This window comes from Leptonychotes weddellii, chromosome 4 (assembly GCF_054177405.1).
Source record: "Leptonychotes weddellii isolate Sample4059 chromosome 4, ASM5417740v2, whole genome shotgun sequence".
Taxonomy (NCBI): Eukaryota; Metazoa; Chordata; class Mammalia; order Carnivora; family Phocidae; genus Leptonychotes; species Leptonychotes weddellii.
This window is the reverse complement of record NC_138372.1, coordinates 122,503,288-122,522,152: the sequence shown is the minus strand read 5'-3', so window position 1 is coordinate 122,522,152 and position 18,865 is coordinate 122,503,288. Positions and strand designations below refer to the sequence as shown.

Genomic DNA, 18,865 nt, shown 5'->3' with positions numbered 1-18,865 from the left:
CTGGGTGGCTCAGTTGGTTAAGCGACTGCCTTCGGCTCAGGTCATGATCCTGGAGTCCCTGGATCGAGTCCCGCATCGGGCTCCCTGCTCGGCAGGGAGTCTGCTTCTCCCTCTGACCCTCCTCCCTCTCATGCTCTCTGTCTCTCATTCTCTCTGTCTCAAATAAATAAATAAAATCTTTAAAAAAAAAAAAAAGTAACTCTGAGACTCGGTTTTGACATCTATAATATGGGGACAATAGTAAGCTCATACAATTTTTCAAAGAGAAGTTTATCTAAAGCTTTAGTACCTGGCTCATAGTAGGCTCTGATTGTTAACTCATTTGTTTAGAAAATAATTATAAGTGGAAGAAGTATAACACAAAAGAGAATATTGAAGTAATAAGGCAACTTTTGCGCCTACATAGTATAATTGGAAAAGTATGAGATTTAGTGGCCAACCAGTCTTCATCAAATTTCCCAACCAACTGAGCATTATTTTTCTTTTCTGCAAAAATAAGCATGATTATACTGCCTCATGGAGCTATTTTAGTACAGTTAGGCTCAATGTGTGTATATAAAAGATCTTAGTTCCCTGTTTCTTCCTTCTCTTTTAATACTCTTTTTATAGCATATTCTCTGCCCACTCCTTTTTGGACAGAGATTAACATATAATTTAGTATCACTCTCATAATGCTTGAAGAATAAGAGAGGAAACCGAACTTGGACCAATTTATGTTCTTGCTTATATTTCCAGTGGGAGAAACATATTTCTATTGACAATAACATATCTATATTACCTGTGGGTCTGCAGTCCTAGGCAGATGAACTGAGGACTGTAATGTGAATGAGTCAAAGATGCCCACACGAGCTCAGTAAAAAGATACAGCTGTTCTGATTTGCTGATTGCAGCTCATTCATTCAACTTATATTTATTAACTGCCTACTAGGTATGGGCATTGTACTAAGTGCTAGTCATGCAACTATGAGTAGAACAGTCCTCTCCAAGAAAGGCCTGTTAGACAAATTATTATAGCAATGTGATATGTAGTATAATCCATTTATTTATTTAAGAAGCATTTGTTGAGTTCCTATGGAATACTGGGCACCCTTCTAGTGCCTTGGATACAACAGGAAAGAAGAGAGATCCAGTCCTTGACTCCACCAAGTTTATAATTTATTGGGGAAGACAGACGATTACTCAAGTAGTAACAAATAAAAAGTACCGATAGGGGAAGTATGGAGATCTATGAGTGATCTTGAAGGGGACTTAAGCTAGTGTATAATCAAGCAAACCTCCTGACGGAAGTGATGTTTAAGCTGAGAACTGAAAGACAGGTAGCAGTTAGGCAGGTAAGAGATAGCTGCTGATCTGATCCAAAGAGGGCATGGATTGAGGAGAGCAACAGAAATGCAGAATGACTTAACGCAAAGGGGATATGGAGAGGAAGTTGCCTACAGATCAGTTTTAAATAATTGAATGAGACCTGTATTCTTCTTGTTATCTTTAATGGTGCTATAAGCAAACAATGTTCTTAAGCAGACAGTGGGACAAAGTGGTTGAAATCTGGGCTGCACACGGTTTTTCCAGACAACAATACGGATTGGGATGCATAGCATTATTTACGAAAGTACTGGGCAGCGCATCCCACAGGTTGATAGCTATGGTATCACCAGACAGGATGCAGTGTTCACTGAGGTGTAGGTGGACCATACTTATATAAACTCTGCATTTGTCAGGAGGCCCTGGGAGCTCTCACAGACCTACACGTTTGCAGATGTAATAAGGTTAGACCCCTCCAGAGGACCATCACACAGAAACTTAGAAGGACACATATATTTTCAAAATTAATTTTTAGGTCAGAGCAAGAGGTAATGGGCGTGGCCTAAAGTGTCGCTATGGCCGGAATTCCCTGTGTCTGTTTTGAGAACATCATCCAACCCTTCCAACCCGGCTCCTTCAATAATTAATTATATTCCTGTGAGAGACTGAAAATTCCAGTGAATGTGTACGGCTACTTCCAGCCTAGAGAGGTTGGTTTACTTAGTGACAGGATTTATTGGATTTTAAAATGTTTTCCTTTTTGTGATTTTCCTGACCCAGAAATATGCTTTTTATTTCAGCAGCTCTCAAAAACAGCTGAATAAATGACAGTTTCCAAACAATCACCGTTAACTGTAAATCCAAATGTTATGTTTCCTCAGTTATGCTAAGATCCTTCAGTTTGTTTTCCTTCTATCAGCAATGAAGTATAATCCACCACCAGAATGATGATTAAAGACATTCTACCAGAAATATTTACTCCATTCTGTGGCAAACCCTTGTCATCTCCAACTTAAGTTGAACAGCGCTTGCTTAAGTGTCATTGTGCTGCTTCATGAAATAGAGGCATCTGGAATTTATTTTCTTATTCTCTTTCTAATTATAGCTTAATTATCAACCACACATTATAAAATGGTTATTCTTAGTATCTTTTGCCATTACAAAACATACTAGAAGTATTCATTTCAAAATAATATTGTTTTTACTTTTCTGAGGGGTAAATGTCACACTTGTTTTTATATAATTTTTCTATGTATACTCAACTGTATAATTTGTAAAGTTCTATTTTCCAAAATTATCTCCCTACCCCAACATCCCCCCACCTCAATAAAAAGTCTCACCCTCTCAGAGGCAGTGTTTCTGCTACATGGCAGACCTTGGTCATGACCTTTAGAACTAGAAATGACCTTAGAGATCATTAGTTCAATGGTTGTCAACTTTGCAGCATATGATAATCTCTTTGGGGTGCCTGTTTTAAGAGCAGATTTGGGGACTCCAGTCCCAGAAATTCTTTTTTAGCAGCTCTAGGGATAGAGCCCAGGAATGTACATTTTTTTAAAAAACACCCCAAGTAGTTTCGAGCCCATAGACCACACATTTAAAAACCTTAATTACTCTAAACTCTTTTTTTTTTTAAAGATTATTCATTTATTTATTTGACAAAGAGAGAGACAGTGAGAGAGGGAACACAAGCAGGGGGAGTGGGAGAGGGAGAAGCAGGCCTCCCACTGAGCAGGGAGCCTGATGTGGGGCTCAATCCCAGGATGCTGGGATCATGACCTGAGCCAAAGGCAGATGCTTAATGACTGAGCCACCCAGGCACCCTCTAAACTCTATTTAAGAATTATTTATTTATTTGAGAGAGAAAGAGAGAGAGAGTACACATGAGCAGGAGAAGAGGGGGAGCAGCAGAGGGAGAGGGAGAAGCAGACTCCCCACTGAGCAGGGAGCCTGATGTGGCTTGATCCCAGGACCCCAGGATCATGACCTGAGCCAAAGACAGGTGTTTAACCAACTGAGCCACCCAGGCGTCCGTACTCTAAACTCTTGTGTAGGTAAGGATGCTGAGGGTAGAAGGTATGGCTTGCCCATGATCTTTGGTGATCTGATTAATGTAACTGTCATCAAAGTGTTTCCGCAGCTCTTCTTGACATCCTTCTACTTATATTCTAAAACAACAGGAATTGGAACATGGTTGTCTTCTTGTGAAAAGCTTCTATTCTTACCTTGAGGGGTGAGGATGGGGTTGGAAATTTTTGAAAGAATGCTATTGCTCTACAAAGTGATCAAATGTTGGCATCATCAAAAAGCAACAACCATAGCTCAGTTGGTTAAGCATCTGCCTTCAGCTCAGGTCATGATCCCGGCTGAGTCCTGGGATCGAGCCCCGCATCAGGCTCCCTGCTCTGCGGGGAGTCTGCTGCTCTCTCTCTCAAATAAATACATAAAATCTTTTTTTTTAAAAAAGCAACAACCATAAAAGTATAATGTATAATGTTTCCATGTGGCCCTTTAACAATATTTGTGGACAGAGGGTAGACACTGCATGAATGAATGAGTACATGGTGAATAAATGAATGAGTGAGCCAATGAATCCTGCCCCAAAACAGGATGGAAAAAGTTCAGGTAGAGTGATGACTATCTCAGAGTACCTGAAAAGTCCCCATTTTGGTCACTAATAGTCAAAACTTCTGTCAGGTGGCAGGAGGAGAATTCATCTCTAGAAAAGGAGAAGCTTCTATGGTGAGTACAATTCTATTATTTTAGTCGTTTCTTTTTTATTCCTTGTTAATAGTTGAAAAGTACTTGCAGATTTCAATAGTTTAGGTATAGTATTGGGTTATAATTTACAAGATTTTATTTAGGTTATGTTTAGAAAAGAGTTTCTCTTCCCTTTTTTTCTTCTTTGGGAGGTAGAGAAGGTATCAGTGTGGGAGGTTTTCACTCTTTAACTAGTTGACTTTTGCTGATGAAGAGTTACTTAAGTTTGTTTGGCTTTTTGATCTATCATGTTATTCATCTGTAGTTTTGCTTCTAGTCAAAATGGAAAGCAATTGTAGTTTGTCTTCCTTTAATGCTGGGAGATGACAGGAAGCTGGGTTTTATTTGTTTTTCTCTTTGAAGTGATACAGCTGAGTGAGCAGACGTAAGTGTTTCATTTTAACCAGAAATTTTGCTTAGCCTCATAGAAATAGCTCCTTCATTGAGAACTGGTGGGCCTGCTGGGCTTGGCTTCTGAAAAATTATCAGAGGAGAAGATGGAAAGGTAATGTGTGGTTCCAGAAAATTCTGGAGGAAGCACACCAGTGACCAGAAATCCAGTTTGATTACATATTTATAAAACAAAGCAGACCTAACCAGACCATGTTCTGTGAGCCATATGGGCTCAAGGCCTCCTCCCTCTTGTCTTTAATCCTAATTTACATTCCCTACAACCATAAATGAAAGAGACGACACTAACAAAAATAAAATAACTCCTCAGAGACATTGTGAAGACTGCTCCAGGACACACCATCTCCATTAAAAGGCACAGCCTCTATGTGGGACAAGGACAGCATGGAGCAGAAGAGAGGGAGCTGGTACAGAAGGGAGAGTACAGGCGGTAACTTACCACAAATCTGCATTTTTATGTAAAATCTTCATGTTTCTTTGTTGTTGTTGACTCTTTTTCCCCCCCTTAAGGCTCCTGGACTGCAACTAAAACTACATTTCTTTTTTTTTTTTTTTAAAGATTTTATTAATTTATTTGACAGAGAGAGACACAGCAAGAGGGAACACAAGGAGGGGGAGTGGGAGAGGGAGAAGCAAGCTTCCCGCTGAGCAGGGAGCCCGATGCAGGGCTCGAACCCAAGACCCTGGGATCATGACCTAAGTCGAAGGCAGATGCTTAACAACTGAGCCACCCAGGCGCCCTAAAACTACATTTCTAAAGTCAAACCATTTGCCTTCTGGAGTCTAGAGTCTACTCTATTTTGTAAAAAAATGAAATTCTGGGTCTCTTCCGGAGTTCCATATCAGCCTATAGAATACACTTATGAAAATAATTCTGATACAGGAATTGTACTTTTTAATTTTCTATGGAACAAAATAAGATATAGAAGGGATCTCTTGGAGATAGAGTGGTGGAGGGAGGGTAAGCAAAGTCCTCATGCGTGTGTTATCCTAAGTTTAACAACAAAGGGCCTCAAACATTTCCATTGATGATATTGATATAAAAAATGGCTATTAGGACAGATACCTTCTTTCTGCATATAAAGCACCTTAGTAACCTTCTTTAAATGCAGTCTTTAAGGCACTCTCCTACTTGTTGCCTGTCAATAGTTGCCTGTCTATAGCTCCCTGTTGCTTTTCAGAGCTAAATCTGACCTCCTTAGCACAGTGTTCAAGGCCCTTTATATGTAAGTATCTTTCCAGTCTCATCTTTGCTATTCTTATTTATTTGCACTTATCTAATTGAGCCAATACTTATGCATAATGAAATGCACAAGACTTAAGTGTACAAAGAGTTCTGAAAAATGTATATACCTGTGTAACCAACCTCCCTGTCAAAATGTAGAATATTCCATCACCCCACAAGTTTCCCTTGTGTTGCCTTCTGGTTGATGCCCACTCCACATTTTCCGATTTCCATCTCCATAGATTAGTTTTGCCTCTTCTTACACTTCCTGTCACTTGTACCTGACTTCCGTTTTCTTCCGTGTATCAATAGTTTCATTTTTTTAAGTTGCTGAGAAGTAAATAACGTGTTGTATAAATGTATCACAATTTATTTATCCTTTCTTCTTTAGATGGGCATTGGAGTTGTTTCCATGTTTTGGCTCTCGTGGATACAGCTACTAGGGGCATTCTTATGCAAGTCTTTTAGCGGACATTTGTTTTTACTTCTCTTGGATAAACACCTAGGAGTAGAATTTCTGGGTTTCTTTTATAAGGAATTACCAAATAGTTTTTCAAAATGTTTGTACCATTTTAATGCCCATCCACAACGTGTGAGATTTCCAGTTATTCTACATCCTCATGCGTACTTGGTGCTGTCAGTTTTTTAAATTTTAGTTACCCTACAGGATACAATGGGATCTGTTTGTGGTTTTATTTTGCCTTTCTCTGATGACTAATAATGTTGAACATCTTCATTTGCTTAATGGTTTGTAATCTTCTTCTGTGAAATGCCTGTTCAAGTCTTGAGTGTTTATAGGGTTGTCTTACTGATTTGTAATTCTTTATATGTTCTGGATACAAGACTTTTGTTAGTCTTTAGTTGGTTGCCTTTTCATTTACTAATGGCATTTTATAATGAGCAAAATTTCAAAATTTAAATTTTTTATAAAGTTAATCCATTTACTTTTATGTTTAGTGCTTTCTTGGTACTTTTTCTTAAAAAATCTGCCTACTAAAGTTTGTAAAAATATTCTATATTTTCTTCTGGAAACTCTATAGTTTCAGCTTTTACATTTAGGTTGAAGATTCATCTTGAATTTCAATATATAGTGTGACATAGGGACCATAGTCCAATTTTTTTAAACATATTTATTCAGTTATCCCCAGCATCATTTGTTGAGAAGATATTATTTTCCCATTGAAAAAGTACATTTATAAAAATCTTTAGACCATGTAAGTTTGGGTCGATTTCTGGACTCTATTCTGTTTCACTGATCTGTCTATGCCAATACCACACTGCCTTGATTACTGCTGTATATTGTCTCCTTATATTAAGTCTTGAAATACAATTGTGGAGTCCTCCAACATTGTTCTTTACTTCCAAGATTATTTTGGCTATTTTAGATCTTTTGCATATTCATTTAAATTGTAGAACAAACCTGTCAATTTTACAATAAAGCCTTTTGGGATTGTGACTGGGAATGCATAGGTTCTATAGATCAGTTTGGAGAGAATTGGCATTTTTAACCATATTGAGTCATTTAATTCAATAATAAAATTTGTCTTTCTATGTATTTAGTTCTTTAACTTCTCTCAGAAATGTTTTATAGTTTTCATTGTACGAGTCTTATTCATAGTTTGTTAAATTTATCCTTAAGTATTTGATATACTTTGATGCTATTATATAACTTAATGCTACTATAAATAAAATTTCAAATACTTCCAATTTCTAATTATCCACATAGTGCATAGAAACACACAATTGATTTTTGTATATTGACCATGTATCCTACAAACTTAATTTATTTATTAGTTCTAGTAGCTTTTGGTAAACTCGTTAGGATTTTCTATGTGCATGATTATGTTATATATGAATAAAGACAGTTTTTTTTCTTTCATTTCTCTCTATATGTCTTTTATTTCTTTTTCTTGTATTATTTTACTGACTAGGGTGTCTCATGTAATGTTGAATAAAAGTGGTAAGACTGCACATCCTTCTTTGCTTTGTTCTCCATCTTAAGGGGAAAGAATTCAGTGTTTCAGTAATTATAATAGTAACTAAAGATACCCTTGATCAGATTCAAGAAATTCCTTTCTATTAGTTTGCTAAGAATTTTTATCATGGATCGATGTTAGATTTTGTAAAACACTTTTTCTGCATCTATTGAGATATGCATATAGTTTTTCTCTTTTATTCTGTTAACATAGTAGATTACATTGATTTTTTTTTTTTTAAAGATTTTATTTATTTATTTGACAGAGAGATAGCGAGAACAGGAACACAAGCAGGGGAGTGGGAGAGGGAGAAGCGGCCCTCCCGCCGAGCAGGGAGCCGATGTGGGACTCGATCCCAGGACCCTGGGATCATGACCTGAGCCGAAGGCAGAGGCTTAACGACTGAGCCACCCAGGCGCCCTACATTGATTTTTAAAATGCATATTCCTGTAGCAAACCCAACTAACTTGGTCATGATGCCTTATCTTTTCAATATATTTCTAGTTGTGATTTACGTATTTTTTCTTAAGAATTGTTGCATCTGGATTCATGGGGAATATTTGCTTGTCATTTTCTTTTCTTGTAAATTCTTTGGCTTTATAGGTTAATATTGGCTTAGAAACGGAGTTGGGAAATGTTCCCTCATTCTCTATGTTCTGAGTTTGTGTGGTTTGGGATTGGTTTTTTTCCCAAATGTTTGATAAAATTAACCAGAAATCACTGGGACCTGGAGTGGTTTTTTTGGGGGGGGGGGTTCTCTATAAAAATTTTATTGAAATTCATGTGGTGAGGTTTTCAATAATATATTAAATATCTTTGATATAGAATTATACTGCTTTTTAAAATTCCTCCTTGTATTGGTTTTTATAAATTGTTTTTTAATAAATTTGTCCCTTTCATGTAAATTGTTAATTTATTGGAACTACAGTGATATTCCCTCTTTTACATCTGATATTAGCAATTTGTATTTTTTTTCTTTTTTTCTTGACCAAACTTTCTAGGTATTTATCAATTTTATTAATTTTTTCAAAGAGGCAACTTTGGCTTTGGTAATATTCTTTATTTGTGGTTACCATTTTTTAAATTTCTGCTTTAATGATTATTTTCTTTTTTCTATCTTAAATTGAGTTTCCTTTGGTTTTCCTTGTTTCTTAATGTAGAAACTTAAATCACTGATTTAAAACTTTTATTATCTTCTAATATAAGCATTTCAAGCAACAAATTTTGTTCTAAACACTGTTTTAACTACGTAATACGTTTTGTTAGTTTGTGTTTTCATCATTCAGAATAGTTTTTAACATTCTTTGTGATTCCTTTTCTGACCCAGGTGTTATTTAGAAGTATGCTATTTAATTTCCACATATTTGGGATTCTCTTGGATTTCTTATCATTTTCTAATTAGTTTTTCTGGGGGCTGTCAGAAAATACTATGTAAGATTTCAGTCTTTTGAAATTAACTGAGACTTGTTTTATAGCCTAGCATATGGTCTCTTTTGGTGCACGCTCCATGTATGTGTATTCTCCATACAGAACACGTGTTCTGTAGTTGTTGGAGGTCATGGTCTACAAATGTCAATCGGGTTAAGGTGGTTGATAGCGTTGTTAAGATTTTCTGTATCCTTACTAATATTTTTGTTTATTGTTCTATCAATTACTAAGAGGGTGGTGGTAAATCTCCAACTGTCACTGTTTGTCTGTTTCTTTTTTAATTTATATATATTGAAGGTTTATCATTATTAGGTAATCCATACTTAGGATTTTTATGTCTTCTTAATAAATTGATCCTTTTATCATTTTGAAATGTCCTTCCTCATTTCTGGTGTTACTCCTTGTCTTATATAAGTCTACTCTGTCTGGTATTAATATAACCATACCAATTCTTTTTTTTTTTTTTTTAAGATTTTATTTATTTATTTGACAGAAAGAGACACAGCGAGAGAGGGAACACAAGCAGGGGGAGTGGGAGAGGGAGAAGCAGGCTTCCCGCTGAGCAGGGAGCCCCATGTGGGGCTCGATCCCAGGACCCTGGGATCACAACCCGAGCCGAAGGTAGACGCTTAACGACTGAGCCACCCAGGCACCCCTAACCATACCAATTCTTATGCTCACAGGTTGATGAAGTATTTTTTTCTAGCCTTTATTTTCAACGTGTCTGTGTTTTTAGGCTTAAAGTACATTTTCCACAAATGGTAGATGGTTGAGTCTTGCTTTTTAACCCAGTCTATATATATCTTCCTGTTAATTGGAGTGTTTAGTCCACTTACAAATGTAATTATTGATAAGGTTGAATTTAGGTTTTCAATTTTGCTATTTTGTCTTCTATATGTCCCATCCGTTTTTCATTTCCCTGTTCCTCCTTTCCTGTCTTCTTTTGTGTTCATCAGATCATTTTTGATATTTCATTTTCCTTTCTCTGTTGGCTTAGCTATCTCTGCATTTTTTTTTTAGTTGTTCGATTACAAGATGCCTCCTTACCTTATTAGAATCTACTTTGAATTAATATAATACAACTTCATGTAAAATATAAGCTCCTTGAAACAGTATAGGACCTTTCACACTCATCTTTGCACTAGTTTGAATCTATATACATTATAAAGCCCACAGAATGGCATTACAATTTCTGCATTAAACAATCATGTCTTTTAAGAAAATTAAGAGAAGAAAAAAATATATTTTCATTTGCCCACATAATTAACATTTTTAGTTCTCTCAATTTTTTTCTGAGATCCAAATTTTCTTCTGACCACATTTTATTCAAGCTTGAAGAACTTCCTTTGGCATTTCTTGAAGTCTGAATTTGAGTGGTATTTATGCATGGATGAGGGGGCTTCTTTCCTCTGTAGCTCCCTCATCTCTGAGATAACCTCTACAATTTCCAAATACTCTAGCACCTTTGAATTCTGTCAGCTGACATATCTCAAGTCAAGTAGACTTGGGAAATATCCTAACAGAAATGCTGTATAGATTTGGGTCTCACACAGGAGGGCCCATCTCTCAATGGTTTAATCCCTTTCAGGGTCTGCCCGCTTTTATTGCTCTCCAGTGTCTTCAAATAGTTGGTTTTAATATTTTGTGGAGGAGCGCCTGGATGGCTCAGTTGGTTAAGCATCTGCCTTCAGCTCAGGTCATGATCTCCGGGTCCTGGAATGGAGCCTGGTCCTAGGATTGAGCTCTGCATTGGGCTCCCTTCCGAGCAGGGAGTCTGCTTCTCCCTCTCCTTCTGAACTTCCCCCTCACTCATCCTCTCTCTCTCTCTCAAATAAATAAAAATATCTTTTAGGGGCGCCTGGGTGGCTCAGTCGTTAGGCGTTTGCCTTTGGCTCAGGTCATGATCCCAGGGTCCTGGGATCGAGTCCCATATCGGGCTCCTTGCTCCGCAGGAAGCCTGCTTCTCCCTCTCCCACTCCCCCTGCTTGTGTTCCCTCTCTCGCTGTGTCTCTCTCTGTCAAATAAATAAATAAAATCTTTAATATATATATATATCTTTTAAAAAAAATATTTTACTGAGAGTTTATAAATGTTATCTGTGGGAAGCCTAGTTTAATACAAGCTACTCTGCCACAAGAGAAACTTACCATTCACTTATTACTCTATAGTAGGGGTTAGCAAACTTTTTTTTTGTAAAAGGCAGGTTAATAAATATTTTAGGCTCTGTAACCCAAGAAACAAAATTGAAGATATTATGTACATATTTATAGAAAGATAAAACAAATTTCCACAAAAAATTTTTAATGAAATTTAGAACATAGTAATAATTGAGTACAATTTTGTCTACTAATGAGAAGAATGGAATTTGGGGGGGTAATAACATTTTGCTAGATTGGGGTTCAATATTAGCATTCCCTATTATTACAATTGATTGTAATTTTTCATCTGGTGATGCTACTTCTCTAATAAGATTTTATGGATTTTATCTTTGAAATGTCTTTTTACAGAGATAAATACTGCCAAATACTGTTATTAATCCATTAGCACACAATTTTAATTGAACATATTCATTGCTTAAAAGGCATTTACAGAATTCTATTAGGTTCTTAGTATTTGCCTTTCAACGTGCCATTACGTTGCAGATTAATCGCCTCTAATTGAAAGTTAGGGGGCGCCTGGGTGGCTCAGTTGTTAAGCATCTGCCTTCGGCTCAGGTCATGATCCCAGGGTCCTGGGATCGAGCCCCACATCAGGCTCCCTGCTCCGTGGGGAGCCTGCTTCTCCCTCTCCGCCTGCTTGTGTTCCCTCTCTCGCTGTGTCTCTGTCAAATAAATAAATAAAATCTTTAAAAAAAAAAAAAAAAAGAAAGGTAGAAGCTCCTCAATTGCACAGTTAAACTGATTTTGAAATATGAAAATTTCCTTTGGATCTTGCATTGAGCTGCAAAGAATGCTGCTGATTTTAGAACTTGGAAGATATACTCTATGCAAATTTCTGTAGAAGCGGAGATCTTCCTTCTTGTTTCACTTTTTATAACATGGGAAGTATATAAAGCAACTTGACATTATTCATGATTTAAACAACATTGTCTTCAAAATGACTCTTCCACAGTATGTGTCACATAAGAGAACTGTAACTTTGTAACTTTGGTTCAGTTTATTAAGAAACATTATCGGATTTGAAGCAAAAGCTATTCCAAAGCCATTTGGTGTTCAATAATAGTAGATGAGGGTGGTTTTCATTCAGAAAAAAAAAAATCAGTCTTAGCCCTAAACTTTAAGAAAATTACAATAAAACTTCATTAAGCTCTTGAACTGATTTGTAATTAAGCAAGTCAAGATGTTCAGCTTCTATTTCTGACAAAAATTCATGAAACCCACAATTGTTAAGTCCTTGAAAGTAAGTGAAGTTCACCACTGACATTACTGTTTCAATGACACATGATAGATTCACAGACTTTCTGCAAAGTTGCTGCCGATGAACAATACAATGAACAACCTTACCATTTTACAAACTTAGTAAATCTTTCCAACTAAGCCTTTTTATGCTGCACACATATTTTTATCACCGTCAGCCGTAACACATCCTGGTAGATTCCACTTCAGGTTGTACTGCATTAGCATTTTCTCAACTTTTATCTTGCCTATCCTTTCTCAATGCATACTTTTCATAGAAGCTAATTCTTCGGTCACTTCAAACTTGGCCTAGCTCCTCAAATAACCAGTCATTAAGGAGTATGAGTAACATCTGTCAACTCATCAAGAGCCAAAGGACAATTCAAAATCATTTGCCTTGTTTTTAAATTGGTTATTGACCTTGCTCTCCCAGTCCTCAACTCCACAAGCAACTGCTCTCACAGAAAGGCTAATAGTCTTAAACATGTTCTTTTTTGTATGTACATATTTCTTCAAATGCTGGAATCAAGCACAATTTAATTAACTTGTATTGGTAGATGGCTTTCTGCTTGAATAACAAATCACTTGGAAAGTTACTTTGATTGCAGCCTCATTTTCACTTTTTTTTGTGCAGAAATTTTGCTGTGATGAGATATTCTGTTTTAAATTAAAATTATCTGGTTGTTTTTTCTGTTACTTTCCTACAGGTTGGAATGCTGAGAGGAGGGTTTAGCCTGGTGACATCAATGTATATTCTTTCAGCACAGCTATTGTGCGGTCCCACATTAAATGCAGTGCTTTGCCACATAGTAACATAATAATCCACACTCCACTCTGCTTTCAAACATACTATTTGAAACCTACTTTTCTTTTCTTGTTTTGACATGATAGGTATGCATGGGTAATAAACCTAAGTGGTTTGGTATAGTGATGTATGTGGTACTCAAAAAGGTACAGTTAAAATTGCATCCCTGTGATTTATTGTACATGAAGCAGCAGAGAGAAGCAGTGAGAATGTCATATACATTCTGTGTTTCGAGTACTCAGCTCTGCAGCTGTGGCGCGAATGCAACCATGTACAATATGCAAACAAACGAGTGTGTCTGTGTTCCAGTAAGACTTTATTTGTGAATATGGAAATTTGAATCTCACATAGTTTTTATGTGTCGCAAACTATTCTTCCTCTGATTGTTTTTCAAACACTTCAAAGTGTTGTAAAAATCAGTTTTAGTTCACCGGCCAGTGGCACTATTTGACCTGTGGGTCCTATTTTGCCAACCCCTGCTCTATAGTAATTCTGAATCATTTACAGTCTTCCTTATCCCTTTCGCCATCATTCCATGCCTCCATGCCTTTGCACATACTGAATCTTTCCTGCTGGAATGCTCCTCCTCTCTACATCTTCCTGATGTCATTTTCTTTTTTTTTTTTTTTAAGATTTTATTTATTCATCTGAGACACAGAGATACACACACACACAAACACACACACACACACACATCGAGAGAGAGAGCATGAGCAGGGAGAGAGGCAGAGGGAGAGGGAGAAGCAGGCTCCCCTCTGAGCCAGGAGCCCAATGTGGGGCTCGATCCCAGGACCCTGGGATCATGACCTGAGCAGAAGGCAGACGCTTAACCATCTGAGCCACCCAGGCGCCCCCCGATGTCATTTTCTAAGATACTGATAGATGTTTTATATGGTTCAATAGCTGTACTTTGCGTGATTTTGCTATTGCAGAGCTAAGTCCAGAAAGAATGTATAAAAGAGTGAAAATCTGTTACTTCACTCTTTCCTGAGTCACATAGAAACAGCCTGTTGTTTTGTTTTGCTTTTAAGTGATTAACTAGAAATTGTCCTGAGAGGGAGTGGAGGTTTTCAGGATCAGAGAGAAAGTGCAGAAGAATATGATTTACACCAAAGATTATGATGAGGATTAAATAAGATGGAGAATGAACGTTCTAAGCATAAAGAAGGCTGGTAATAAAACTGGGTTTCTTCTCTCTTTTCTCCTCTGAAAATGTTTGATTTTAAGAGCAAACTGGTAAAAACATATGTGCACCACCACACACAAAATTCAGCTTCTGGGCACTAAATCTACATAGATTTTCTTATGCCAGTGTCATCTTTATCTACTAGTTAGATCTCTCTGTGATTCCACTTCTATTTCTGTGAATAATATGTAATGTTCAAAATTATTTAGCTTTATTGAAATGTTTTAAAAACATGTAGAAAGAAAAGAGGAACACTTCCTTTAAGAACCCCCTTGTGTCATAAACCAATTTATGTCACAACCTGTCGCAGGCAGGTTATAAAATAGAGAGGTTAGCAAAGAACCAGTGTTAAAGTTTTTGTTGTGTTGGAAGAAGCTAGTTCTTGGACTGTCAACAGATCTTACGTCTCTCATGCTATAGAATGAAGAACCAGGAAATTAGAAGGACCAAGATTATTATTTTGCCGAGGGTCACTAAAAGGGATCTCATAGTATCCATGAGAGGAAGCAGGATTTTTTTGGCCAAAAGTAAAAAAAAGAAAAAAGAAAAAAAGCACCTCACATCCTCAAAAAGGGAACAAGACTGAGTTCTAGCTGAAGTAATAAAGTTAAATTAGGTCAAGTGGTACTTCCCTCCTAAAGCCTTCCCTGATCTCACTTCACCCATCTCCCTGCCAGAACATTACCTCCTCTGTGCCTCCACCATTACCATATACGTGGCTTGGGCATACTACTTTCAAAACATGACTACTCTCCTTTGCATTTCCTTTTTTACATTCCTGCCTCCCAGTACTACAGCAAGCCACACTAGGTTGGAATCACAGCTCCACCACTTAAGTCTTTCATAACTGGAGCCATGTCTTACTTCTAACTCTCTTTGTGTACCCAGCAGCTAGCATAGGTGTAATAAATATCTATGGAAGAGAGAAATAAAGGACTGGGTGGATGGGATGAAAAAATAGGGGAAGACAGCTAACTGGAATCTCTTACGCTGATGGACAAGCCCTCTGTCTTCCACAGCACTTCTTACTATCACATCTGCCACCACACACACCCAGGTTCCAAACAGTGTGTATTGCCAAGTTCTGGCTCAAGAAAGGAAAATTCAAGGTTCAATTATGACAACTGACAATTCATGATAGGTATAGTGTGTGTGAGAGAAGGCACTGGTCTAGGTAGAAGGGTGTGTGTGTGTGTGTGTTCATGACATGTTCTCCTATGGTTTAATAAACGAAGAGATATCAGGAACAAAAGGGAGGGATAGACTGGAATCATAGTAAAAGAAAGGTGATTACAAATATTGTTAAGCATTGTGCTAAAAAAATCAAATCTGCAGGGCACCTGGGTGGCTCAGTTGGTTAAGTATACAACTCTTGATCTCAGTTCAGGTCTTTTTTTTTTTTTTTAAAGATTTTTTTTTTTTAATTTATTTATTTGAGACAGAGAGAATGAGAGAGAGAGAGCACATGAGAGGGGGGAGGGTCAGAGGCAGAAGCAGGCTCCCTGCCGAGCAGGGAGCCCGATGCGGGACTCGATCCAGGGACTCCAGGATCATGACCTGAGCCGAAGGCAGTCGCTTAACCAACTGAGCCACCCAGGCGCCCCTCAGTTCAGGTCTTGATCTCAGGACTGTGCATTCAAGCCCTGTGTTGGGCTCCACAGTGTGGAGCCTACTTTAAAAAAAAAAAAAATCAGATCTCCAATAAGCCTCCATTTCCATAGATATAGTCACCCAAAATGGTAGTTGGATGGCTAGGTGACCATAGAAATTGTTTTCTCCCTTCTTACCTCGTTTGGAATTTCTTCTTCCTCCCTTTCCTGTTATCTGCAGCTACCTGCACATGGTCAAAATTATTCACCTCTCCTAAATGCCTAGACAGGCAGATCTATGATGGCAAGATCAAAGTACCAAAGGAAAAGGGAAGTTGGTAGAATAACTTCTTGTGACACCTTCTTTCCCCTTCTACTACCTCTCTGAACTCTACTTTGGTGTCCTAGTCAGTCTCTAGCCTTTATACCTATGCTTCTCAAAATGTGATCCTCATTGGATCGCCTACATCAGGATGACCAGGGAAAGCTTATAAAAAAGGTAGGTCTCAGGGCGCCTGGGTGGCTCAGTTGGTTAAGCGACTGCCTTCGGCTCAGGTCATGATTCTGGAGTCCCGGGATCGAGTCCCGCATCGGGCTCCCTGCCCGGCGGGGAGTCTGCTTCTCCCTCTGACCCTCCCCCCACCATGTGCTCTCTCTCTCTCTCATTCTCTCTGTCTCAAATAAATAAATAAAATCTTTAAAAAAAATTAAAAAAATTTAAAAAAGGTAGGTCTCTGAGCTATGCTTGTGGAATCAGAACCTCCAAATTTGGGGCCCTGGGGACAGTGAAAGTTTTTTAGTGTCTGGTTGTTTGTATGGTTTCTTAATTATTTTATTTTTGGGGGAAATAGTATATTCATATAATTCTATACTTAAAAAATGTACAAAGGTATATGGTGAAAATTCTTTCTTCTAGTTATGTTTCCTCCCTCCCAGTTTTCCAGTTTCTCCATTATAGACAACTATAAATTCATTTATTTCGTTTATTAACATCTCTTAGAAATCTTTTCATATTAGTACAAAGGAGTCTTTACATTCCTGTTTTACAACTGCCTATTTTCCCACTGAATGGACGTACCATAATATATATATGGTTTTTACTATATTTGTACCAAAATCTATCATTTATTTTTTTGTTTGTGTTGTTTATATGTCAGACAGACTTTAAAAATGCTTTTATGAAGTCAAAATGATCCATCTTTTCTCTTATGTTTTCTAGAGTTTGAGTTATATTTAGCAAGATGTTAGGCATTTCATTTTCCTTAGCACTTTCACATATTATGTTATTTTTAAAGTGTTTTGCTGTATAATTCCAGCTGGAAAATTCAACAGGATAAAATAACTAATATCCCATCAAGTGTTTTAAATGTTCGGAGCATGGCTAAGTCAACTTAAGGCTATATAGGAATAGAAGTTCACCTATATTAGTGGTTTTATGATTCCCTCTTTTTTTTTTTTTTAACACTTAAATCTTTTCTTCTGTGTTTTAATAAGCCCTCCAGATGATTATTCTATACATCAAAGTTTGAAAACCACTTCTTCACCAGATCTATCTATCTCCTCATCTCACCTCAGAAAGTTTCATCAAGCCTCGAAGATCCACTTTTATCACCACTGTGGTCTCTGTATTTTCCTGTAAGAAGACCTGGTACAGCATTAAGGAAAGCCCATTTCTTATGGTCTAACTGTCAGCGTCATTTAGGGACGTTGCTTCTCTCAGGAACTGAACTGAGATAACTGAATGTGTTCAAAACATCTTACCACTCATGGTGTTGGTAGGTATTTTGACTTCTAAGAATTTCATTTCCTCATCTGTGAGACAGGAGACAACATTGCCTATCTCAAGATTGTATTACAAGTTAAACAATACTATGATCTAAAGTACACAGTAGAGTGCTTGACACACAGTGAGCAGTCAGTAAATGGCAGTTGGTATGAACAAGGTAGGCCAGAAGTTGTGAGGCTGTCTTCTGTCCCACACTGTACCAAGGGAGGAGATAAACACAGTTGGAAATAACAGGTGGTAACAGTGGAAAGGAAACAGGCTGGCCAATCCCTAGGGCTCAGAGAAGAAAGGAAAGAGGGCTTTTGAGAGCTGGCGAAAGACCCGGAATGTCCTTAGAGTTTTATATTGGCAAGAGGCCTCAGCCTCCCACAGCTGCTCACCTACCAACTCTTTGGAATTTTAGATTTCAGGCACAAGATGATTTATATGGTTGCTTGAGAGCAGTGAATAAATGAAGGGAAAAAGTGTCCATGAAAAGACCAGTTTAGTAAAACCTTCTGGTTTTTCTTTCTTTGTTGGTGGTACCCTGCCAAGACCTCCATCCAGACTTGGCTCACAGCTACTCTGCTCTGCGACCCACAGCTCACTGGGGAGGTCACAAGCTGGTTATTATCCCATAACCACACCGCTTATCAGGCTTTGCCGTTGTCTTCTTCAGTGTGAATGCTTGGGCTCTTCACTGTGCAATGAAAATAAACAGCTATGTAAATGGACTCCTGGCTACTTGATTCAAACCATAAGGAAAACCTGCATTACAAGCTTCCACTGAAACTTCTAGTAGAATAAGCAACTGATAATTCTACACCAAATGTCTGGCTTTTAGCCAGGACTAACAACTGTTCCCTTTTTGTAAGCCACATTCTGGTGACCATGGAGAGTCAAAATAGACATTTTGATTCTAGAACATATTTTAAAAGAAGGTGAAATCACAGTGTCATTATGCAAGCTAACTATAGGTTTAGGATGAAGAATAAGTTAGCTTCAAAACTTTAAATTGGTTGA

The 18,865-nt window shown here is 37.6% G+C and overlaps 1 long non-coding RNA gene across 5 annotated transcripts in view; it reads left to right on the top strand.

Moving 5' to 3' along the window:
- LOC115940005 (uncharacterized) overlaps positions 1–18,576 on the top strand; it is a 91,870-nt gene extending 73,294 nt beyond the window's left edge. For 3 of the 5 annotated variants that reach the window (XR_014144264.1, XR_004074802.2, XR_004074792.2), the window contains one exon: positions 17,572–18,576. This is a non-coding gene — a long non-coding RNA (uncharacterized LOC115940005). Of the gene's footprint in view, positions 1–3,999; positions 7,887–8,089; positions 8,590–17,571 lie in introns of those variants that run through there. The other 2 variants (XR_014144266.1, XR_014144265.1) reach the window with 2 other exon arrangements.
- The last annotated feature ends 289 nt before the right edge of the window (positions 18,577–18,865 follow it).